This window comes from Eurosta solidaginis, chromosome 5 (genome assembly GCF_040869045.1).
Source record: "Eurosta solidaginis isolate ZX-2024a chromosome 5, ASM4086904v1, whole genome shotgun sequence".
Classification (NCBI taxonomy): Eukaryota; Metazoa; Arthropoda; class Insecta; order Diptera; family Tephritidae; genus Eurosta; species Eurosta solidaginis.
This window is the reverse complement of record NC_090323.1, coordinates 215,002,510-215,029,051: the sequence shown is the minus strand read 5'-3', so window position 1 is coordinate 215,029,051 and position 26,542 is coordinate 215,002,510. Positions and strand designations below refer to the sequence as shown.

The following is a 26,542-nucleotide window of genomic DNA, read 5'->3' as shown; positions in this document are numbered from 1 at the left end:
ATCACTTAGGTTACTTTGCAAACAGGTTATTGGAAGTAAATCGACTGAGGTGAAGAATCTAAAATTAATTTTTAATATTAATAGACAAAATACACAAAAAAGAAAATCAAAAGAAAACACATATATAACGTATTACAGCAAAGAAAATAAAATGATTTAATCCAATAATCTTGAAATATATATGCATATAATAATACATTAAAAATTTTGTTTTAATTTCCATTGATTCAACTATAAGTTATTTTCTTCAACTTCATCCAAATCTGAATCTATTTCAACTTCGTGTTTTCCTTCCACTTTGATATTTTGGTAAAAATTATGCAGCTCTGGTTTGATATATGGCAACCAGGGTTGGGCTTTTAAAAATTTACATTATTTACAGCAATTTTTACATGCAGACAACGCAATTGTTTACAAGCTAGTTGTTTACGTAACAAATTCATTTTTTTTGCTTTTTTATGAGTTAGAAATAACCTACTACTAATTAAGCAATTTCAGTATTTTTCAAACAGTTTTCCAACCTTGTAAAAAATAATAATACTTGACAGTTTACAATATAAGTTGAAATGGCATACGCTGGTAAATGTTTACAATTGTTTACATTATTTACAATTTTTACAATTGTCTACATTATTTACAGTTGTTTACAATTGTTTACATTATTTACAATTGTTTACAATGAAAGTGTCAACAATCAAAAAAATATTGTAAACGCGCAACCCAGGATGGCAACATATCAAGTAAATCGAGTTTTTTGTTTACAGAAATCGGAAGAGGTCCTGTATAAAATTTTTAGAGTTCGGTGTTTTGATTTATTTTGCGTCGTGCATTTATGTTCAACTCCTTGAATGAATCGTCCATGTCAAGAGAATATTTGTACCGTATCAGTCCAGGTTCCTTTTTTGCATATCGCTGCCACCTTACCAGCTTCCACTCAAACTTTTCACCTAAAAACACGAATAATTATGAAACAAATATAAGTAAGTATAAAATAGTATAAAATACAAAACACTGGTGTTATTGCTTCTCCAGGTATATTTGTCTTTCAACAATGCATGGCAATTGTTTCATGTCCTGAGTAATATACTTTTTGTTTGTAGCAGCAATTAAATTAGATCAGTCATGGAATGCTGAATAGAAAGAGAAGAGTTTATTTTCTTCTTTTCTATTTGTGCGTGAACTGTATCACACTCTAGATGAGTATGACCAACAAGTAGAAATTTGTGATCAATCATTTCAATTGTAGGATTATCTTCCAATACCTTTCCGAACATAGCACAAATAAATGAGTTATGGTTCTGACCAATGCAGGAATCACTGTACAAAATGACATGCTTTATATTATTGGGTAAGCCTAGAAGACACTTATAAATGCACGAGCCGATATCATTGGCTTCACGCTTCGCAAAAGTTTCATGTCAAATATAGTAGTAGTAGCTTTATTGGTTGCACCATCATGAATAGTTAAATTGAAGGTCCAAAAAGGACGTTTATAAAAAAAAATAGAAACTTTCAAATAAGGCGTTGGCAGACACTGCTGAAGTTCAAAAGAAAATATTTTCATAGACTTATCTTGAAGGGAAAGTTCTTTGTTCCTTTTCTTACAAGCGTAGGCGAAATCAGCAGCATCGTGGTGCTTTTGTAATTGTAATTTAATCTCAGCATTTTCCTGTATATTCTCTGTGTTTTTAATTTTTTCTTTTAATATCTCGCATTAGGTGCATAAGTCAAGCTGGGCCCTTTTAAATTTAATATCTAAAGTTTTAAATATTTCCTGAAATTTAGTTTCTGATACCGGGTTAGAAATCTTTTCTTTATATAATCCATAAAGTGATGCCTGATTAAGGCTTTGTTGGGAATAAAGCTTGGTAGTATGACGTCGGCTGTAATGACTTTCATATTTTGGAATACTGTTTATGAAGTTCAAAGCTTCATTATGCTTTTCATTTGTTAGTTTGTTGATTGGGACACGATGTCCCCGGCGATCATCGGGAATGACTCCACTATATTCCTGTTGTACTTTGTATTTACAAAAGTTTTGATTCTCTGTTCAGTTTCACCATACAATGAAGAAAGCATTTTTTGCAAACCTTTGTTTATTTGCCGTTAATTTCAAAATGATAAATATAAACGCACTCCCGTTTATTAGGACTTGCAAGGGTAGATGTTTTTAAATGGTTTTATGTAGCTTGACTTGACAGGCAGGCAGCATGGACGGCCGTTGTGAACGAACTTTGTAATTGAAATTTAAGTAACTTCCCGCTAAGCTACAAGCTTGAAACTTGGAATATAGTTCAGAAACCCATGACAATGCAATAATAATAAAAAGTCGCCGCTAGGTGGCGCAAGGATCGAGATATTCACAAAAATCGTATTTGTTGTCCGATTTGCCTCATATTCGGAACACATAATACATACGGGAATAGAAAGCGACCTATGGAAAAAATTGCCGCTAGGTGGAGCGAGGATCGATATATTCACAAAAATCGTATTTGTGGTTCGATTTGGCTCATATTTGGAACACATAATATATATAAGAATAGAAAGCGACCTATGACGCCGCTAGGTGACACAAAGTTCGAGATATTAAAAAAAAATCGTATGTGTTGCCCGATTTGGTCCATATTTGCAACACATAATACATACATTAATAGAAAGCGACCTATGATGTCCGATTTGGCTCATATGTGGAACCAATATTACATACAGTCCGGTAGAGATGACATCAAAATATTTCGGAGTTGGAGGAGGGACAAACATACGTGGCGCAGAGTAAAGTAGTCTTTGGAAGGATTATGTATTGAGGATTTAGGTTGTAAAAAATTGTGAGGAAATAGTCCTTGTAATAATGAGTCACTAAATGAACTAAATAGAATGAGAAATAATAGGCAACTAAATAAATTCTGAAAACTTGAAAATATAATAACTAAAAACCAGTAAGGACGGGACTGTCTTCGGATGTGCCGAAGACTTCTTACCTTTCATGAATGGGGCTGAACAATAATATAATCCCGTTCGTAATCTCAAAATAATCGGATGAATAAGATAAGAAATATATAGTGAACAGATGTACATACCTAAACGATTTTTACAATACAAAATACAAAATGGCAAAAAACCTCCTTATCTGAACGACCGGTTGTATAGGATATATATTATATATAGCTCCGATCGAAATTATTTTTGCAGGAAATCTTCTATGATATATTAGAATATATATCACCAAGTTTCACGTTTCTATATTGGAAACTAAAGGATAAATGGCCAAAAATCTTTCTATCTGAACGATCGGTTGTATGGGATATATACTATATATAGCTCTGATCAAAATAATTTTTTCAGAAAATTGTCTATGATATATTAGAATATATATCACCGAGGTTCACGTTTATGCTTTCTAAATTAAGAGAGAAATAGCCAAAAATCTTTCTATCTGAAAGATCGGTGTATGGGATATAACTATATATAGATCGGACCAAAGTGATTTTTTCAGGATATCTTCTATGATATATTAGAATATATATCACCGAGTTTCACGTTTATACTTTCTAAATTGCGGCATGAATGACCAGAAACGTCTTATCTGAACGATCGGTTGTATGGGAGATATATGTTGTAGTGGTCCGATCCTACCGGATCCGACAAATGTCTAATATAATAAAAATACATCCTTGTGCCAAATTTCATTGAGTTATCTCAAAATTTGAGGGGCTAGTTTGAGTTCAAGCAGACAGACGGACAGACGGACATAGCTATATCAACTCAGTTCGTCGCCGTGATCAATTCGGTATACTTACTGGTAAGTCTATCTTCTATATTTCTCATCGTTACAAACATCGGACCAAAGTTTATACCATTTCATGTTCATGAAAGGTATGAAAATTATTTCAAGTTAAAGGGTTTTTTTAAAAACAATACTTACATTAAGTAATAATAATATTAACAGCTAGAAAATGATTAAGTAGTTCCTAGGTACTAGTCATCACACTTTCTATCAATCTAGGGCGTTGAACAGACATTTAAATAAGAGCGTTGGGGGCGAAAAATTTCTAACAACGTGTGGCGTAGCATAATTTTATTAAAGTTCAGTTGGTCTTACTTATTACTATCAATGGAAATTTTACGCATCCAACGCTTTTATTTAATTGTCTGATCAACGCCCTGGATTGATGACGAGTGTGATGACTAGTACATAGGACCTGCCTAATTATTTCCTATCTTTTAGTATTTTATTACTTAATATAAGTATTTTTTTTTCAATAAACCCGTTTGACTTAAATCATTTTTTTTAATTATATTTTTAATTTGCATGTGCAAGCTGTAAATACGTTTCGCTTCCCCTTGCAACTTTCGATGAGGTGTAATGTAATTAAAATATATATGGCATTGAAAATTGATAATAAGAGCGGTAAAAATATGTGCGAATATTTACAATTTTCCATGGAACGCTCGATGTAAACATACATAAGAATTTGTACACATATGTATGTTGCATTTCACTTTTGCATGCAACACTTAACTGCTTTGGGTTTTAATTTAATTTGGCCGCAATATTTGACGATAACTTTTCAACGCAACGGGACTCGTTCAGTGTTTTCCACATAGTTCAATTATAGCGTTGGCTCATATATACAATAACAAAATATGTCTGTTCAAATTGTCAAAATCTGTATACTGGTGTTGGTGCGAATGGTATGGAATGGAAATATAAAACCTAGCAGTTTTTGTATGTGTAAGAAAATGTTGCCAATGTATTGGTTTCATTTTGAGTTTTCCATCTCCTTTTGACAATCCCATCGACCATGCCATGAAATAAATAAAATCAGCTGATGAGATGAACCATATAATTGAGCCATGTTTTCCACTTAATATATATCCGTTTGAATTGTTTTTTTGTTTATTTTTGTTCGAAACAACTTTTGACATTTTCATTTATGTATATTGCTATGTAAGCTGTAAAGTATCCCCAAATCCATCAGCTGCATTATATGGTGTTGACAAAAAGCGGCTGAATCTCACGTAAATTTTTAAGTTTTTTATCAATCTGGTACGAAGTAGGAAAATGGAGCGTAATACAATCAAAGACACTTATTTTATAGGCCAGTAAATAGAAAAATAAGTGAACCGGATAAAGATAATTTCACTAAAGTATGTGGAGTATTTTTGATATATTGCTGAACAGAAAAGTATGTAAGCATATAAGGAAATCTATTTTTCGTATTTGTGTCGCAAAAAAGCAAAAAAAAGTAAGCCATTTTAGCAACTTTTGGTATCGCTTACCAAATGCCATTATTTAAAGCAGCAAAGTTTCCTCAGGGTCTTTTTCTTTCAACATACCCTGTCACTTTATGTATAAACAAGGCATTTACAGAAGTCAATAAAAATGAAAGTTTTAAGAGTACGAAATAAAAAAACGTGGTTTAGTTAGAAAATATTTTGTTTTGACAAGCCTCTTATACTTTGCTATACCTACGCTTAACGCGATTGAAGAAAGAGATCATCTTGGATGCAGGGCGTGAAAGCAAGCGAAAAGGAAAACTTAATATACAGTTGAAAAGTTTTTGTCGAAAATAAAGGATTTTGTACACGTTCAGCTGGAATCTATTAATATGCATGAGCTTGTTTTTAATCGAACAATTGTGTAAGCTCAAAAAACCTGTCAATGATTTTGATATCTCACATAGGTTGGAAGCACCAAACCGCCTAGAGTTCGGTACCTAATATTTTCCAAGGCTTGACGTCCCAGAAAAATTGTTGACCGTTTCCTTTCAGAATTCTTGTTTACACTTCCTTCACATGTTGCTGCATGTGAGTTAATGCCGGCACATTTGAACAATTTTAGTAAATAATTTTGTTGTTTTTTTTTTTGGTGATATTCCGGCAAAATTCTTTTGATGATACTACATAAGTCCGTATAAACCCAATTTTGAAAGGCTGTTTTCTTGAAATATTTAGGTACAAATATCATTTTTTATTGATGTAAGTGGTCGATGTATCCTGACTTTCTGAGTGATGTCTAAAAATACACCTACCTTTACCAGTTCAGGGGCGTTTTCAATGCCATTTATATACCTGTGTCCTGGTATATGTTAGAGAAATGGTTACTGAGTTTGCTACATTGTCCAGTATTTTCGTACAGTTATCGAGAGAGGAGGCAAGTGGGGTCTCCAACGCCCTGAGTTATTCCTTGTAGCTCTACTTGAAAGATACTAGCAGAGTTCGGAAGACGGACTGAGACTGCAACTTCCAGCTGTTTGGAACACTATACCAATAACCCAGTCCATTTTGGACCCGGCAGTGAATAGAGCGGTGACAGCCTCCTCACACAAAATGTCGGCTGATGAATCTTTTTTCGAGGGTATCCTCACCTTAAAATTCTTGTCAAAATTCAATGTAAGTGAAGGGTAATCTGTTGTGGAATCTTCATTAGGTAACTTTTTAAGGACACCATTGTGACCATACTGCCTCGCGAACCAACAATTCGATTCCTTGAATCTGATGACATAGTTGGTAGCTGAAAGGCGTATGAGTTGTTGCAGTGGCAGCTGGTTAAGGATAACATTTAACGCGTCACTTGGACACGGCCTGAGTGCACCTGCGCAGGCTGCTGTTGTACTTTGTTTTTATTTTTTATACTATATTGCTTGTATAGGGCTAGCTTTTATTTAATACAGCCGATTATTCAGATATTACGAATCGGATGATCATAACGAATTCTATTCATGAAAGGTATAAGGTTGTTGGCGCTGTTGAAAACAGTCCCGCCTCTGCTTGTTATTTTTGTTTTTCCTTATAACAAAAAATCAAATGGTAAATTTTTATACTCAGCTGAGCAGAGCTCACAGAGTATATTAATTTTATTCGCATAGCGGTACCCCGTAATGGCATAAACTAATCGAGATAGATATAGACTTCTATATATCAAAATGATATGGGCGAAAAAAGAAATTCATTTAACCATGTCCGTCCGTCTGCCCTTAAACACGATAACTTGAGTAAATTTTTAGGTATCTTAATGAAATTTGGTATGTAAGTTCCATGGCACTCATCTCAGATCGCTATTTAAAATAAACGAAATCGGACTATAACCACGCCCACTTTTTCGATATCGAAAATTTCGAAAAAACCGAAAAAGTGCGACAATTCATTACCCAAGACGGATAAAGCAAAGAAACTTGGTAGGTGGGTTGACTTTATGACTCAGAATAGAAAAATTGTAAAATTCTAGGCAATAGGTGTATCACCGCCCAATTATAAAAGAAGGTAATTTAAAAGTTTTGCAAGCTGTAATTTTGCAGCTGTGCATGTAATGCTCGGTTACACCCGAACCTAGCTTTCCTTATTTGGTTAACGCTTATTGTGACAGAACAGTTTCAACGTGCCTTATTTTAAAGTGGCACCAGCTCAGGACCAATGCAAAGACATATACTGTTGGGGCCTTTGCTTTGTTTTTGTTTTGCAATTGCAATTTAATTTCAAAGCCAGCAGAACAAATTTTGAACCCAGTTTCACCAAACGGTACTATGGCGGAGTGCACACACCCCAGCTTGGAACGCGAGCCACTTCTCAGATTATGAAGATCAAATGACACAAAAATTATTCTCCCAAATACCTGATCTTCTAAGCATTTTCTGCATTTATCGTCCTTTTAAAAGTTGCAGATCAAGACATTCTCTACCCATCTTGCCTGGAAAGCTTTTTCATTAAGTGAACCCGCGAATGAGTACTGCCCGTAAATCGCCAACTCTAAATTATACAGTGCATTATCTTTTATCCGTAATTAGTGAATAAAATTGGATAAATTTTGATCTTTTGACGACTGAGTCTCATACCACCCCACCATCTCAATATCAGGGTCCGTATCGTGTTAAAAGATCTGTGATCGAAATGAATTTTTTAAATCGCAGTATTTCTGAAATGGTTAATCGGAAATAAAATGGTAGCTACTGGTACTCATAAGAGAAATTTGTTATCATTTTTACTTTTTATTTATTTAACATTTTCTAAGAGCTCCATATTTATCTTTGAGTGAAATTGTTTTATGAATTTTTTTTTTTTCACAAGCGCTTTAACAAAGATTTTATTTAAAGAACGCCATATCTCAGAGCGTTTTTGAACCAATTATAAAATTCCAAGGTCCTTCAAACAAACTCTGAAATTGGACGTTTTAAAAAAAAAAATGTAAGGCGCGATAACCTCCGAAGAAATCTAAGGCCGAGCTTCTCTTCCAATTTGCGTCGTGCTCCTATTGATTTTCCCTACAAATCGGCCGGACGGGACCTACATGTTTTATGCCGACTCCGAACGCATCTGCAAGGCAGATGAGTTTTCACTGAGAGCTTTTCATGGCAGAAATACACCCGGAGCGCTTGCCAAACACTGCCGAGGGACGACCCCGCTTAGAAAAATTTTCTTCTAATTGAAAAACCTTATTTCTAAAATTTTGATGTTGCTTTGCCCGGGGTGTGAACCCAGGGCATACGGTGTGGTGGGCGGAGCACGCTACCATCACACCACGGTGGCCGCCTGTTGGACGCTAATTGGACATTTTGCTTAATTTTTATACTCGGCTGAGCAGAGCCCACAGAGTATATTAACTTTGTTCGCATAACGGTAATCCGTAACGGCATAAACTAGCGAGATAGATATAGACTTCTATATATCAAAATGATCTGGGCGAAAAAAGAAATTCATTTAGCCATGCCCGTCCGTTCGTAAAGACGATAACTTGAGTAAATTTTGAGGCACCTTGATAAAATTTGGTATGTAGGTTCCCGGGTACTCATCTCAGATCGCTATTTAAGATGAACGAAATCGTACAATAACCACGCCCACTTTTTCGATATCGAAAATTTCGAAAAACAGAAAAAGTGCGATAATTTAGTACCAAAGACGGCTAAAGCGATGAAACTAGGTAGGTGGGTAGACCTTATGACGCAGAATAGAAAATTAGTAAAATTTTGGACAATGGGCGTGGCACCACCCACTTTTAAAAGAAGGTAATTTCAAAGTTTTCAAGCTGTAATTTGGCAGTCGTTGAAGATATGATGATGAGATATAGCAAGAACGTTACTCCTATTACCGTATGTATGCTAAGTAAAAATTAGCAAAATCGGATTACGAACACGCCCACTTTTAAAAAAAAATTTTTTTTAAGTAAAATTTTAACATAAAATTTAATATCTTTACAGCATATAAGTAAATTATGTGCACATTTAACTCCAATAATGATATGGTATAACAAAATACAAAAATAAAAGAAAATTTCAAAATGGGCGTGGCTCCGTCCTTTTTCATTTAATTCGTCTAGAATACTTTTAATGCCATAAGTCAAAAAAAATTTACTAATCCTTGTGAAATTTGGTAGGAGCATTGATTTTATGACGATAGCTGTTTTCTGCGGAAATGGGCGATATCTGTGAAGCCACGCTCATTTTTTATACATAGTCATCTGTCTGTCCTTCCGCTAGGCCGCTAGCACGATAACTTGAGCAAAAAGCGATATATCTTTACTAAACTTTGCTCACGTACTTATCTGAGCTCACTTTATCTTGGTATAAAAAATTTCCGAGATTCGACTATGACCACGCCCACTTTTTCGATATCGAAAATTACGAAAAATGGAAAAAATGCAATAATTCTATACCAAATATGTAAAAAGAGATGAAATTACCATGTTTCTGGATTGGTTTATTGACGCAAAATATAACTTTAGAAAAAACTTTGTAAAATGGGTGTGGCGCCTACCGTATTAAGTAGAAGAAAATGAAAAAGTGTTGCAGGGCGAAATCAAACGCCCTTGGAATCTTGGCAGGAATACTCTTCGTTGTATTGCAAATATAAATAAATTAGCGATACCCGACAGATGATGTTCTGAGTCACCCTGGTCCACATTTTGGTCGATATTTCGAAAACGCCTTCACATATACAACTAACGGCCACTCCCTTTTAAAACCCTCATTAATATCTTTAATTTGGAATCTGGATCCCGGGTAATAGGGGGATAAAGGGTAAAGAGAAGGCTGACGAACTAGCACGTAGGGGCTCATCGGAGATGAACGAGGAAATAACCAGTGTCGAAGTAGGCATACCCTTACCATTAGCCAAGGGGAATATCCAAAGCTTCAACTTGAAGAAAGCAAAAACAAAGTGGAACAATATCACCACCTTTGCGATACCAAAATTCATTGGCCAAACTATTATGGAAATAGGACGAGAAGTCTTCTGAACAAATCCAGAGTTAACACACGCAAACTGATAGCAGCCTGCACTGGACAATGGGCAGTAGGTACACATTTGGAAAAGATGGGCATTCCGTATAATGATTTCTTCCGAAGCTGCAAAGATCCAAATGCCATGGACACAGAAAACACTTTATGTGTAAATTCCCAGCTCTAGCTAGAGCCCGACTAAGGTTCCGTGGAACCCCATTTCTAGAAGACCTCGGAAGGTTATCTGTGATAGCAATCTCGAATATTCTTATTTTTATCAACAACTCTGGCTGGTTGCAATACATTGACTGTAGCATTCCGTAGGTTTTTAGATGAGTTACATGACATCAAAACGGTTTTAAATAGCTGCCTGGGCGACCAGATTCTCAGCCATTTCACCTGCCTACCTTTAATTTGGTCCACCCTTATGGCGATGTTTCAAAAAGGCGTCCACCTATAGAACTAAGGCCACTACGTTTTAAATAATCATTAACACCTTTCATTTGATACCCATATTGTACAAACGCATTCTAGAGTCACCCCTGGTCCATCTTTATGGCGATATCTCGAAAAGGCGTCCACCTATAGCACTAAGGCCCACTCCCTTTTAAAATACTTTTTAATACCTTCCATTTGAAACCCATGTCATACAAACACATTCCAGGGTTACAAAACGACAACCCATATAGCGTGATATTTCGTAAATGGTTCAGGTAAGGTTGAGCAATCGGAAAAACTCAATTAAAAACCAGGACCTATCACATAAAATAACTCCGTCCTCGTAGCAAATACTAGAAGCTTTATAGGCTCTATGCTACTTGCTTATTCCAATTGTGATAACAGTTTTACTCTTAATAGCTGGCGGCGTGGCCTGGCAAGCTCAGCATGCAGGCGCCGAAGGTGCTCGATCGTTAAGCTGTGTCCTGTCAGGATGGTCACTGTCATTGGTCACTCTGAAAAAAAAAATAAGTTTTTTATCAGCAATCCTTTGACCTTCTTGGAATGGTGTAATAAATTAAAAACTATAGCGCATTCTATCAAAACAATGTCTTTTTGCAAGAGTTATATATTTTATCTAGACGCCAGGTCACAGTAGCATTTCGGGAAACTTCGCTGCTGATGAGCTAGCTAGAGAAGGCACCTGCTTGCAAACAATCACAACTGCTGGCTAGGTGAATCTCCATCTAAATACTTTCAAGCACTTACTGAAATATGAGTTAACGGAGCAAGCAAACGCGATATGGGCCATGGAACCAACATGTAGGATGTCTTGGCAAATCTCGTCAAAGCTGGACGAAAAGAAATCACAATAGTTCGTACTTCTGAATCGCCTATCTATTAGCCCATTAGTTGGTAAAATAACAGGTGATGAACGACCATAGGGCTCATATGGGCCTGCAAACAAATGCCCCGCCTGTCCGGTCGAATACCAGTTACCGACAGGTACTTCTTGTGGGTGTTTTGCGGAGCTAGTATCCGCAAATATAAACGAAATTCTGTGCTATATTTTCCAAACGCACTGGTTTTGCTTAATTGGTGTATGAACCGAATTCACAGAAAATAAACCAGGTGTTCTTCGTGGTATCACAACGAGCCACAATAGCCTAGTTGAGTTTTGGCGGTGATGTGGTCACTTTAACCTTACCTAACTTAACATAAAAAGAAAAATCACCAATTCTTTCTTTAACGAAAAACTTCACCTTGTTGACGCTCACTGCAATATCCACTTGTTTAACATGCAACTTTAGCCAGGCCAAGAAATAGAAACCTTATTTTGAAGCTGCAACAAATTTCATTTGATAATTTACATTGAACTTATTCACTATATTTAATTTAGTGTTCCTAAGCCATATTTATACAGTTTGAGTAAAGACTCTACGTGGTTTTCAATTACAGTTCTTTCTAGCTTTAATTTCAATATTTTCTATTTTCCAATATGCTCACCCTCTCGGTAGGAGCACTCCTATGCTACCAAATGAACGTTTCCCCAGGGCTACTAACTGCTGCGAAATCAACAAAATCAGTAGAACGCGCAAATAGTAACAGCAATTATTCCATTCATTCGTAGTTCACAGTTTGCCTTTGTTAAATGAGAAATGCACTGCATTATACACATTAGGGTGGTTCATATTTAAAAAGTGATATTCGATAAAAAAGACTAATTAATCTTGTAGAAGGTTACAATGGCTTTTACTCGGGTAACTCAAACTGCAATTTAAAAGCTATAAATATAAAACCGTGCTCCTTTTTAATTTTTTTTTTGCAAATTGGCGGGACAGGACCTTGTTTTACACCCAATCCGAACGGCATCTGCAATGCAGAGCTTTTCATGGAAGAAGTACACTCGCACTGCTTGCCAAACATTGCCTAGAGACGACCCCGTTAGATAGATTTTCTTCTAATTCAAAAAACGTTTTTCTAAAATTTTGATGTTGCTTTGCCCGGAGCGTGAACTCAGGATCTTCGGTGTGGTAAGCGGAAAAGTGCGTTCACCACACCACGGCGGCTAGCTATGCTAATCAGGATTGATGCTACACTCACCCACAGTGGATAGATAAATTAGATATTTTTGGATTTATGATTTCAAGTCTTTTCCAAGAAAGATATTTTATATGTGCTTTAGCTAGTTTTGTCTTTGCAGCTTTGACTGTAGCCAATATGCGGAATACCCATTTTTTGAAACTTTATAAATCTATTGGTGTTGTTTCAAGATATCCTTTTTCCTTGGTCTTCTCTCATCGAAGTCTGACCACATCTCTTTTGAACGCAGCTTAAAATTATTTCAATGCACATGCCCATTTTGAGCTAATATGCGATGCGGAAATCACCTTTACTGCTCCCTTTCTGCAAAAAAAAAATAATTATCTTACCAGTTATGAACAGGTGTTCAAGTGATTTGTAAGCCAATCGTTAAAACAAGGCATACCACCACCTTATATTGTTGAGCTTCAAAATCAAAATCGGCTTGATATTCATTTCCTACCGACCATCGATTTAAAAAATTTAAACAGTCGTAGAAATCAAAGGAGGGTCTCCGACGCATGTGAGCTGGTTCAATTGAGGCCTTTCAAAAATAGTTAGCATCCACTGAGTCGCAAATATTAGTTAAACCATATTGTATTGTTGTATGCAATCTATGTTTTTTGCACAAATAATTAGTTTTACTAGCGTTCTTTACATCACGGCAGGGAAAGTAACCAAAATTAGGTTTGGCACTTCACTAACGTATGATACAACTTTGATGATGAGTTTTGATGGTTTTGATAGTCCGCAAAAGATAATTTGTATTTTTTTATAACTGATTTCTGGAAAATATAAATTTCTGGAAACAATTTTTCTATACTAAAAATTACATGCATATATCCGGAACACTTGCAAAAGGTTGTGGAATAATTGACAGCATATATCATTTTTTCTCACGTTCAACGTTACAGTGGGAACTACTAAAAAATGCTTGACCAAAAACTGTGAAACTCTGTGAATCTGAAACACGATGGAGTGCCAGAATACAAGCGGTTAGCGTTATCATCGATGGAACACTTAGAACAATTATCACAAGTAACACCAGAAGCATAGCTACAGTTCCGTTGAAAAATATACTAAATTTTAGTTTCATAATATTAGTTCATTTTTGGTATGAAATCTTAAGAGGATTGATCGTATGCAGCTCAGATTACAAGATCACGGGATGAATTTTAGAGAAGCATATCATGATCTTAAATAATTAGCGTCTGAAATATCTGAAATTCGAGACACTTTCTGTGAAGAAGCAAAGAAAAAGCGAACTATTTTTGCGAAAAATGGGTTATGTATATAATGGAACGTGTAACAAGGCGCCGCTAAATGCTAGGAGAATCGGCTAGAGTCTTTCCGCAGAATGTGACATTTATCGTGTTATGAAAAATATTCTTGATCGTTTCCAACAACAAATACGTACAAAATTTACACTACTAAATGACCCTATTTTTACATTTGGATTTTTTATACGTTGGAAATTAGTGAAACATGGATAATAACGACTTATAAAGAAATTGAAAGAGCTTGGGTGAATTTTATAATACTAATTACGATGGAACAGAACTTTTTATCGAAATATGTGACTACAAAATATTGCTCCACAGTAGAAAAGAAATTGAATCTAAACCTCTGTTAGAATTACTTATTTTTATAATCTCGTATGGAGCAGATGTTTTTCCGAACTTGCGAGTGTTACCTCAAATACCCTTGACAAGTTGCGAACGTTCATGCAGCAAATTAAAACTTATTTTGACATATTTATGGTCAACGATGAGGCAAGGTCGCCCAAGTTACCTAACATTATTTGGTTTAGAAAGAGAAAAACTTGAATTATAAATTTTGATGATATCATTGACATACATATTTATTTCAAAGGCAAGGAAAATTTGCACATATGTAGATATTAGTTTTACTAATGTATTATAATCATATTATTATTAAATATGTTATTGAGTCTACTTATAGATGATATATTAAACCTGCGAATTTATTGGTTTATTAGTTTTTGAATACGCCACTGAGTAATGAACAGTAAAGGATAGATTTGTAAACCTTAAGTGCCTACTACGTAGCGCTTTCAGTTTAGGAACGTAACTTCAAACCTAGGAAGATTAAAGAAGTGGGGGGTTATAACAAATTAAGTGGGGTTACACTGAAATGACAGCCCTAGGTCGGGAAAAATCCCGAGTCGCCCCGGCTGCCTTGGGAAGAGATTACTAAAGAATGGCTGCTATCCAAAGTCCAATGTCCAATTCTGTTTATCTTTTACAAATCAAAGCTGCCTTACTCATTTAAAGGAATTAGTTTCATCTCCTATGCCGACGGCGTCATGCAGATAATGTAAACCGGACGTGACACTTCAACAGACGAATTAGTTTCTAAACTAATAAGTTAAGGCCCGAGATTTATGGTTTCTTCACGTCGCGCGACCTGGTGCTGTCACCACCCAAATCAAAAGCCATTCTGTTTACTACGTGGAAGCAAAGGAGCACGTAATTATTAGACATTCATGTCCAACCCCATGGACACTGCCGACTGTGAAGCACCTAAAGATCTTAAGGATAACGTTCAATAACACTCTTAATTTAAAGGCGCATGCTTCAGAAATAATATCTAATGTACAAAGCTGCAACAAAAGTCCTCAAGTCGCTTGCCAGCAGGACTTGAAGGAAAGATAAAGAAAGGCCCCTAATAACTAACAAATCAATTGGCCGGTTGCTCACGTTCTACCCGTCGCCATTCTGGTCAATTGGTCTTAAAAATACACAGTGGAAAAGCTGCAGGCGTGGAAAAATACTGTAATCAGAACTGCCACGGGATGTCTTGTTATGAGCTCTAAACACCTCTACACATTTAGGCAAAAGAGCTCAACTTAAAGGAGTATAATGAAATTCTGAATATACCGTTTTGGTGAACTGTCACAAAACGGGGCATCCCAGCAAACAACTGCTTGATCTATACTCACCTGCCAGATGTATAAGGAATCATCTTCGTAAGCACAACGATGAGAAATGGCAACATAAAAACCCAGTCGGTTGATCAAGATAAACTTAAGGAGGCCCTCAGCCTAATCCACATTAAGTCGGCAAACTTCTTTGCTAAGTCTCAACCAGTGAACGCTGTTATCAATGAGCAAAGCAGGGACCATATCGTGTTATAAGTTCAGTGATTGAAATCAATTTTTTAAATCGATATAGCTTTGAAATGGTTAATCGGGTAAAAAAAATATGTGAAACCACTACCAGTGTTCTTGGGATCCATAACTTAATATCATTTTCAGAAATTTTTTGATATTTTCCGATTTATTGTTTAAGTGAAATTGCTTTTTTCGATACTTGATCGTATAACTTGATACGGTCCCAGACTGTCAAGCAAAACACGCGTGTCTCCCTGTTCGTAAAGGTTAGTTGAATATGCCCGAGATAGATGTACACACTAGTATATGAAAAAGCAGTCAAGTGATGCCTAGATCAACGAGCATGTCACCTTGTATTACCCTGATGTATAGTATATGGGCAAATCCCAAAAACTATTACTTTTTTGGATACTCGGGTTTTACACACGGGCAAAAAACTCGAGGCCAGAAAAAAGTACAACGGCATTAAGTTTGACCTTTTGAATATCCGATCTGATAATTTTAAAAATGAAGAAAGTTGATAGAAAGTTTTTGCAGAACTTCGAAACGTAAAAAACGTCGATTTTTACACCTTTCAAGCGATACCCTTGTTTTTTTTTTTTGAATTTTTTCGATAAAATTTTGAGGCATCACTGAAACGCTATGGAATTCAAACTGAATGTTGTTTTCGAGACGGAGATTCTAAAAGTATGAGCAAGATTAATGTGCCCCTCCAATACTCAAAACTATCATCAATCAAAATAGCGATCCTTTTTTTTTTTTGTCATTTTCAATATTGACAGTTTTTTGCTTATTGAGGCAACTGAGTATTGAAATTTGGATTATGCACGATAATAGCCTATCAGGGACGAAAAATACGTGGGGCTTCAAATTCAATGTGCCCCTTTCAGTTTTGAAGGTAGAGGCAGAAAAGTGGAAGCACTTGGTTGCGTAAATTTTTTTCAGGAGCATGTTTTTTCGTGGACACAGCTACAATTCTACTTTTATCACTTCATACCCGGTTTTTTAATTTTTTCTCTACACCACTGTAGTATACCATCAATCGCCTCATCTTAGAATATTCACGCAAGGAAAGTTATTGACGTTTGTACATGGTGCAAATATTAGAAATTTCCGACAAAAATTGGCAATCGTCAAAAAGTGCAGAATTTTTTTTTTTGTTTTTTTTTTTTTTTTAAACTAGTTTTTATTTAAAAGTAAATCAAAATAAACACAAATTTGGTACAAAAATTAAAAAAAAAAATAAAATTTTTTTCTACACTTTTTGACGATTTCCAATTTTTGGCGAAAATTTCGTATATTTGCCCCATGTACAAACATCAATAACTTTCCTTGAGCGAATATTCCAAGATGAGACAAATGATGTTATACTACTGTGGTGTAGAGACAAAAATTAACAAACGGGTATGAAATATTTGACGGTTACCCGGTTTCATATTTTTGCCGATATCTCTAAAACCGGGTTTCGGGTATCAACAAAATTTTACCTAAATATACCCCATATAGGTATGTACATCCTGATAAAATTTCAACACAATCGGTTAAGAAGTGTTTAAATAAGTAAACAAATTTAAGGTTTTCCGGATAAATATTTTTATCAATATTTCCAAAACCGGGTCTCGTGTATCAAAAAGATTTTACATAGCTAACAGTAACATATGTCTCCATATTTTGTTAAAAATTTCGATATAATCGGTACAGAAGTGTTGAAATAAATGTATATTAAGTATTGCAATCTCAATTTATATATTTTGCTCGATCTTTTGACTATATCTTTTTGAAGCATTATGTAAGACGAGTAACGGCGATGCATTATAGCTCCGGGGTAAATTGTTCCTAACAAAAAAATATTTGCGTGATACCATGTTTCAAAAAAAACCAAAGTTTGGCGGCTTCCCCATATATATAGACGGAGTAGTATCGCCAACTGGTTTGTTGCTGTTGCATAAACTAACTAGTATGTCAATTGGTATGATATTGGTGTGAATAATAACCAGTATTCCGTCTAGTTTAATGCTGGCGCAGACGCTGATTAGTGTGTTAATTCGTATAAAGAAGATCAACGGACAAAGTAACATGGTAAGTTAGGTTAGGTTGAACTGGCCCGTCCGTGGGGACTTCACATAGACTTAGCGAGTCCGTAGTGTTACCAGAAGTTTATTTTAAACACCAAACTGAAAAACCCTATCAAAAACCAGGACCTATGTTATAAAATAACTTTGTCCTCTTGGCAAATTCTAGAAGCTTCCTGAGACTTAAGCCACTTGTTGCTTCTAGATCTGACAGCTGTATCACTCCTAATAGCTGGAGTCTTAGCGCAGAGCACGAGCACAAAACGTGCTCGATCGTTTCCTCCTCCTACCCGCACTTCCTACATCTGCTATCGCTGACCAAGCCTAATTTAAAGGCATGTGACAACAGAAGGCAGAGACCAGTCAGAACACCCGTCATGAATCTACAGTCCTCTCTTTTTAGTGATTGAAGCAATTTTGTTAGTCTAAGGTTGTAAGACCTACACATACTCTTCGACACTTTACAGCCCCGCACTTGAATCCACGCCTTTCCCGATAATGGGCACCTCTGGCCTTCGCTTAATCTCGCCCAGTCTAATTGGAACGTCTACGGAGCGCCCTTTTTAGGTAGTTCGTCTGCTTTTTCATTCCCATCTATTCCCTTATGCCCTGGACCCAATGTAGATGTATGCTTCTCCCTGTCCCGATTCTCTCCAGAGACTGCTTACACTCTAACAATTATTTAGATGCTGTGTTATGCGAGATAAAAAGTTAAAACTGTTGCATCTTAAGCTATTCTCTTCCAGAGTTTCTACTGCTTTGGTTAAGGCTAGTATTTTCGCTTGGAAATCGCTACAGTATTCCGACAGCCTGTAGGATCTGTTTATCTCCGGATCAGCACAGTATACCGCAGATCCTACTCCTGGCACTACTTTGGAACCATCTGTGTACACTAGACTGGACATATTTTGTATGAAAAAAATAAAAGCTTTTAAAAAGCGGTACCGCCCACTCAAATTATTCTTTGTATATAGGTAATTAATTTCAAACTCTTGGGCAGATAACTTAAGGATAAGGCGTGACACATTTCCATTGAAATGCTCAGAATCGGGCTTTTTGTTATTTTCGATAGCCATGCCCGACAAAACCTTTTAAAAATTGGCAATACGCTATTTCTCTTCTAAAGTGTATTTATAACAATTAATTTAATGACACCAATTTTTTGAAGCGGGCGTGGCACTGCCTCTTATTTGATCATGCATTGGCTACGGTTTCTAGTGCCATAACTCGAAGATCGATTGACATAACTTACACATTTTTAAATGGGGGCAGAAACCCTTTATACTTGTTTGCTGTACAAAGAGGAATACTTCTTATAAAAACCCAAAATCATTAAATAAACACCCCTCTTTCGATAATACTTAGGGTCAAGAAACTGAACTAAAAGAACTGTGCGATAGATCTCTAGCTGAGTATGTGATGCTCGTTTACACCCGAACTTAATAGACAACCTTTCTTATTCTTCTTCCATGTTTGTTAAAACTGTTTTATGGTTCTGCATTAATTAACAAACAAAAAACCACTTATTTGCTTAAGGTCGATTCTTAACAGCGTTTATTTCTCCTTTTGATCAACTTCCTCAAATTAGCCATCATTCAGTGAGTTTCTAGCTCCGTATCCCAATCAGTTCTCACGGGAATGCTCTGGATCATTGGGAGACTGGAGAAACAGAGGTCGTGATATTTTTGTACAAATGAGTTATGAAAGGTGGCCGTTGTGTTTCATTTAAAACATACGGCTAGAGGCCAAGCAGCGACATTTATTTTTGGAAAGGTAGGATCATTAAAGTCAGCGTGACCAAACTAAATGTAAGAAATTAAAAAATTGATGGGTTTGATGGTTAATGAAGACAAAACGAAGTACCTCCTGTTATCGAGCAAAGAGTCTGCGCATTTGCGCCTTGGAAACTACGCTACTTTTGGCAGCCATTATTTCGAAATAGTAAAAGACTAACTAACTAAAAAGCACTAACGCAAGCAACAACATCAGCTCTGAAATCCAGAGAAGAATCATTCTTGCCATTAAATGCTAACTTGGACTAGGTAGGCAATTGCAAAGTTAATTCCTACATCCACAAACGAAAATCATGCTCTACAATTCACGTACCCGTCATGCTATATGGTGCAGAAGCGTGAATCAGATGACGCGGCTCTGGGAGTTTTCGAGAGAAAAGTTTTCAAAAGACGGACCTCTAAGAATCGGCGATGGCGAGTACCGAAGAAGATTTAATTATGAGCTGTACGAGCTTTACGCAGACATCAACATAGTCCAGCGAATTAATTAAAACTCAGCGGCTACGCTGGCTAGGCAATGTTATGCGAATTACAAAAAATATTTTTATTGTAACCCTGCTAGGAGGTAGAGGGCGGCCCCCACTCCGCTGGAAAACCCAGGTGGAAAATGATTTAAACTCCCTTGGTGTGACCGTTTGGCGGCAATTGGCGGAGCGAGGAAGCTTATTTACAACTTTTTTTAAGATTTGTCGGGCATTATTCTCGAAAATTAAAAAAAATTTGTTTGGGCATTTTCAGTGGGCATGTGCCACGCCTTAAGCTGATGTAATCTGCCCAGGAGTTGTGATATTTATTACTTACATACAAAGGAATAAATTGCGGGGGCGGAACAGACTTTTTGCGGAAAATAAATTTAAGAAAACTCTAGTGTACACATGTGTCGCCTCGTCCGCCATTTGAGCACCCTTGCGATAACATAAACACATTAATCATTATTTACCAAATACATAGCAATGAAGGCAATGAAGAGATAACTCACACACAGATGTAATCGTCAGCCGAAGTAGTACTCACATATACACAAGCATATGGCTATGCGAGAGACCATAAACTACAAATATACATGTACATATATGGATGGTAACCAAGCATGAATTTCGACAAGTTACTAGACCTTAGGAGAAATGGGTGGACGAGACAACTGAAAGTATAAAAGCAGCGAACGCTGAGTAGTCAGTAATCAGTTTAATTTAAGCACGCCATTGGTTGTGAAGTATAAGTGTTATTTATTGTGAAGTACTATCAAATCAGCCTTATGAAGACCACGTGAAAGACTACAGCAATAAACGAGTGCTGGTGATGGAGAATCAGCAAATACTACCAAAATCGGAGGCAGTAAACTGGGCCAAGGTTGATGGAGATTTTGGGACAAACAAATTATGGGTTTTTTAAGCAGCAAACAGATCAACACCGAATGCACTTGTGGGAAAAACACTGGCTATGACAAAACAAGATGGACTTATTCCGGTAATAGTATTCAATGAGTTTAAGTCACCACTCAAACTACCGAAGGAGCTTTATTGGGAAGATGCCAATAGGCTGAAGTAGTTATTAACTGTGAGCAGCTCCGGGAACACGTTTCAACTAGCAAGAGTGATATTTCAAATTACATCACGGCATGGACGGAGGGACTAGAGGAAAACTATCAGAGTAAGGCAAAATAACTGCTCCTAAAATACGCGAACATATTGGACAGGATGGTTCCCAACCAGGCCGCACCAATGTTTTTAAACATCAAATTGATACTGGAGGCCGATCCGTAAAGCTTCTCGTAGCGTTCCACGCCCGAAGCGGGAAATCGTACAATAAATGAGCGACAGAGGCGTCACTGAACCGTCAGCTATTCAATGGAGCTCACCGGTGGTATTTGAAAAGAAGAAGGATGGAAAAATGAGGTTTTGCATGGACTACCGCAAGTTGAACGACGTTACGAAAAAGGACAGCTACCCTTTGCCAAGAATTGACGATATTCTGGATTCGCTATCTGGTACGAAACGGTTTTCCACACTGGACTTGAAAAGCGGCTACTGGTAAGTGGAGGTAAAGGAGGAAGACAAAGAGAAAACAGCCTTCAGTGTCGGAGATGGTCTTTGGCAATTTACAGTAATGCCCTTTGGACTATATAATGCACCAGCTACTTTTGAGCGACTCATGGATTAGGTATTGAAAGGACTACATTGGAAAACATGCTTGGTGTACCTGGACGACATCATCGTATTGGGCAAGAACTTTGATGAACATCTTAAAAACATAGATGAAGTTTTCCAGAGAAAAGCTGGCGTTAGTCTGTCCCAAAAAGTGATCGCTGTTTAAAAAGGAAATAAATTATTTGCATCACAAGAAAATGACAGAGGGAATCTGCGCTGTGAATGAAAAGATAGAAGCTCTAAAGGAGTGGCCAATACCACAGAACTTGCTGAATTAAGAAGTTTCCTTGGGCTGTGCACATATTACCGCCGGTTTGTACAAAATTTTGCCAATATAGCCCATAGCCTCCGCGAGCATACAAGAAAAAATTAAGCTTTTGAATGGAAGAAGGAGCAAGAAGTGGCTTTCCAAACATTTAAAGAGCGTTTGTGCACTGGCCCAATGTTGGAATATCCGATTCCAGGAGCAACGTTTATTCTAGATACAGATCCGAGCGGATATGCAATAGGAGGCGGTTTGTCACAACTGGTCAATGGACAGGAGAAGGTAGTTGCCGTTCAATGGGAAAACTATAAAGAAACTATTGCGCTACACGGAGAGAGCTATTGGAATTGGTAGAGTGCATTAAACATTTTCACAATTACCTCTACGGGCAGAGATTCCGCGCCAAGGTAGTTCTCGTAGCGTCGAAATGGCTCCTGCAGTTCCGTGATTCAGAGGGTCGATTGGCACGGTGGATAGAGCAACTATAAAGCAATGACTTTTCCATCGAGAATCGGAATGGTAGAACTCATGGAAATGCCGAAGCAATGTCACGAAAACCATGTTATTTGGAATGCAAACACTGTTCGAAAGCTAAGACTAATGAAGACACCATAGATGTCTGGCTTATGACTATAATGTGTTCGGATGAATGGGACATGGAAGAACTAAGGAAGTGTCAGCTAGAAGATACCGATCTGTCTCATATTATGCAAGGGCTCGAACGAAAAGAAAGACCAAATAGAGAGGAGATGTCTGCAGAGAGTCCTATTGAGGAGTCATATTGGGCACAGTGGAACAGTTTAGAATTGATATACGGTTGCCTGCATCGAGCATGAGAGAGTGAGGATGGTAAGAGTAAGAGGAAAGTGATAGTTGTTCCCAGGAAAAGGATTTCCGTTGTTCTCAGTAAGCTACATAATGGTCCAAGTGGAGGTCATTTTTGAACTAAGAAGACGCTCGAGTATATTAAGCAGAGATTTTATTGAATTGCCAACTGCCAGGTTTGCAAGAGAGCAAAAGGGCACAGAACCCGAAGTCATGGCCAGATGGAGCATTATAACTCAGGTGCGCCATTTGAAAGGATCGCTGTGAATGCCGCAGGTCCGTTTCCTACTACCAGCTGCGGAAACAAATATGTACTTGCGGTTATGAATTAATTCAGAAAATGGCCAGAGAGAGACCCAATCCCAAATCAATAAGCAGAAACTGTAGCAGAACTCTTCATAAACAATTGGGTTGCAAGGTATGGTGTACCAATGGAGTTACATTCTGACTAAGGGAGAAATTTTGAATCAGTGGTGTTTCAAGATATGTGCAAGAAATTGGGCATTCGAAAAACTCAGACAACTGCATTGCATCCTCAGTCCGATGGTATGGTGGAACGATTCAATAGAACATTGAAGGAGCACTTAAGGAAAGTAGTGGACAAGTTCCATAAAGAGTGGGATACACGCATACCATTATTCTTGATGGCTTGATGATCGGCAGTGCATGAGACAACGGGCCAAACCCACGCAAAAGCAGTTTTTCGGAATGACCTTCGACTGCCAGCTGATTTGGAGTTTGCGATAGATGCCGATGCGGAGAGAAATGCCAATAAATCCACTGGTGTCTTGGAAGAAGAGATTAGAGAAATACACGATCCTGTAGGGCAACGAACACAGATTATGAGTGACAAGATGAAAGCCAGATATGATAAAGCAATTAATTCAGAAGGTTTTCAGGAAGGAGATTTGGTGCTGTTATAGCCCGCAACGTAAAAAAGGCTTGTCTCCGAAATTGCAGTGCAATTGGGAAGGTCAATACAAAGTTGCAAAATGGATCAACGGTGTACTTACCGCATACAAACTATTTGCAAACTACGACCCAAAATGAAAGTAGTTCATTTGGAAAGCTGGCAGCGTTTAGGTCAGGAAATTGTGTGATCGGGACGATCCGACTTTGGTGGAGGGCAATGTGGCGAATCTTCACATCACTAAATAAATGCACAACAACAAAAACATTAAAGCAAGCTACATAAACACATTAACCTTCATTTACCAAATACATACAAGGCAATGAAGAGATAACTCACACACAGATGTAATCATCATCCGAAAGAGTACTCATATATACACAGGCATATGGCTATGCGAGAGACTATAAACTACAAATATACATATGGATCGTAACCCAGAATGAATTTCGAGAAGTTAGTAGATTTGGGATAAGTAGATGGACGAGATAACAGAGAGTATAAAAGCAGCGAAAACTGAGTAGTCAGTAATCAGTTTGATTTAAGCACGCTATTGGTTGTGAAGAATAAGTGTTTTTGTGAAGTACTATCAAAGTAATCTAACAAAGACCATTCTGTAATACAGAATATTGGAGTTATTTATTCAAAAGTTTAGCGATTCGAACGTTAGCAGAAGGTTTGGAATAACCGGAATTCCTGAAATTCGCTACAATACGATAAAATTTAAAAGAACAAAATGTGCCATCCTAATGCACCTGCAAACAGCAAACTTTGTAAACACATGAATCCGCGCAAACAAATTTACACTCACACACCCACATACAGCTACATTGATGAATTGTAATTGTGCATTAGTCACTAGCATTCATATACGCTTCGGTAGCTCCTAGTTGCTATTCCCACTGGCGTGCTTTGCTTGTTTAGCCTCACAAAAGGACACGCTCATTTGTGTAAATGCTTTGAATGCACACATATTCGCTAGCGTTCTTTACTCCTATATCGTAAGTACAAATTCCCTCTTTTACATATGTTCATTGATATTTGTTGACTTCAGTATTTGTTGTAGCTGGTGCTGTAGCGGAAGCGTGAATATCTTTCCACAATGTTCTACGTTCAGCATTCATCTTTGTCTGGTTCGGTTTTCCGTTTGTCTCAACTCGTTGCTATATGCATGTTAGTTATAAGACTACTAGATATAGTTGTTGTTGTTGTAATAGATGAAATTGTACTTATCATTTATGTTCTACTTCTATTGAAGCACACCTTAAGCTCCGCTCCTGACTAAATTTCCATTAACACCTTTGCTTTCGCCATCGTCATCGTTGTTGTTGATATTGTTAAGCAACTCTGCAACTTTTAAACCGACGTTGCTGTTTACCAGCCAGCATTTGCTTATTGACTGCAACTACCACGCACACATATTATTGTTGATAATGTTGGTATTGATATTGTGCTTTCAGTTTTCGTTATTGCTGCTGTCAATACTCTTGCGGGTGATCTCTTTGTGCTGGAGGTGAAGGCTGCTTACATCCGCTTTTGATTTAAACCGAATTAAAGCGGAAAATTGTGCTTTATTGCTACCAACTTTTTTCGAGTACATACATATGGGATGTTGTATGTACGTAAATATCGGTTGTGTGAGTTGGTAATGAGCCGGTAGATACATATATTTAAAAAAAAAAGATTTTTTATTGAATAAAGGCAAATTGTATAGTACATTGAAATACTTCCCCTACGATCTTTTGGTAGCTCCTTGTAGCTGTACTGCTTCATACCCTCCTTCTCGGGGAAAATACTGAACCTATCCAAAGAATTTGCGTCAGACGGTCATACTCCTATCAATTCATCACGAGGAAACAAAGGATGATTGGATCTTTCGGGATTTTCGCGGCTAGATCCCAACTCACTTCGACTCCAAAATTTTTACTGACTTTTCGTGGTTCCTTCTCTTCGTGGCCAAGCTCCTGTCTTCTAACACCATTTTTGGTCAGCAGGCCTGATCAACTGCCCACTGTGGATCGCGTCGAACGGCGCATCTAGCTCTCACCGCCACTCCAACCAATCACTAGAATCTTCGTAGTATGGATAGAAGCAACGCCGCGAAATAGCATCTGCCGCCGTTTCGTCATCCTTTTCCGGAACAAGCGTGCCCGTAAGAACGAGTCATCTGCTCCTGGTCCCCCACATTACCTGCCCCGTATATCAGCTACGAGTATTTATTTTGGGCTTAGTAATCGCAGCCCTCCAATTGGTATCATACATACTTTATACCGTGCTGCCAATACACAAGTACCGACTTATTGACACCAGGTACACATGCAGCAGTCAGACAGCACGATTGACAAAGCATAGATTCAACGACGCGTTTCATACATTTCTATTTCCCTGACTGACGACACTTATACACTTCAGAATTCTGCAATTAAATTTTTACAGGTTAAGCGAAATGGTCACTGAGATGACCGATAACATGAGTAAAAATTATATACTTACAGCCCCATTTAAAAAGACGAAGCAAACAGCCAGGCCAGTCTTCCGAACTTGCGAGGGCTTCAATATTCACAGGAATGATTGCGAAAAGGGGAATGATGGAGGCCTATCTTTTATCACCCATCACACCGTGCAAAAGAGTCTATTTTAACCCAATCTTAATAAATTCAAGGCAT

The 26,542-nt window shown here is 37.3% G+C and overlaps 1 pseudogene; it reads right to left on the bottom strand.

Moving 5' to 3' along the window:
• Positions 1-231: 231 nt before the first annotated feature.
• The window catches only part of LOC137254377 (uncharacterized), a 101,791-nt pseudogene continuing 75,480 nt past the window's right edge, over positions 232-26,542 (bottom strand).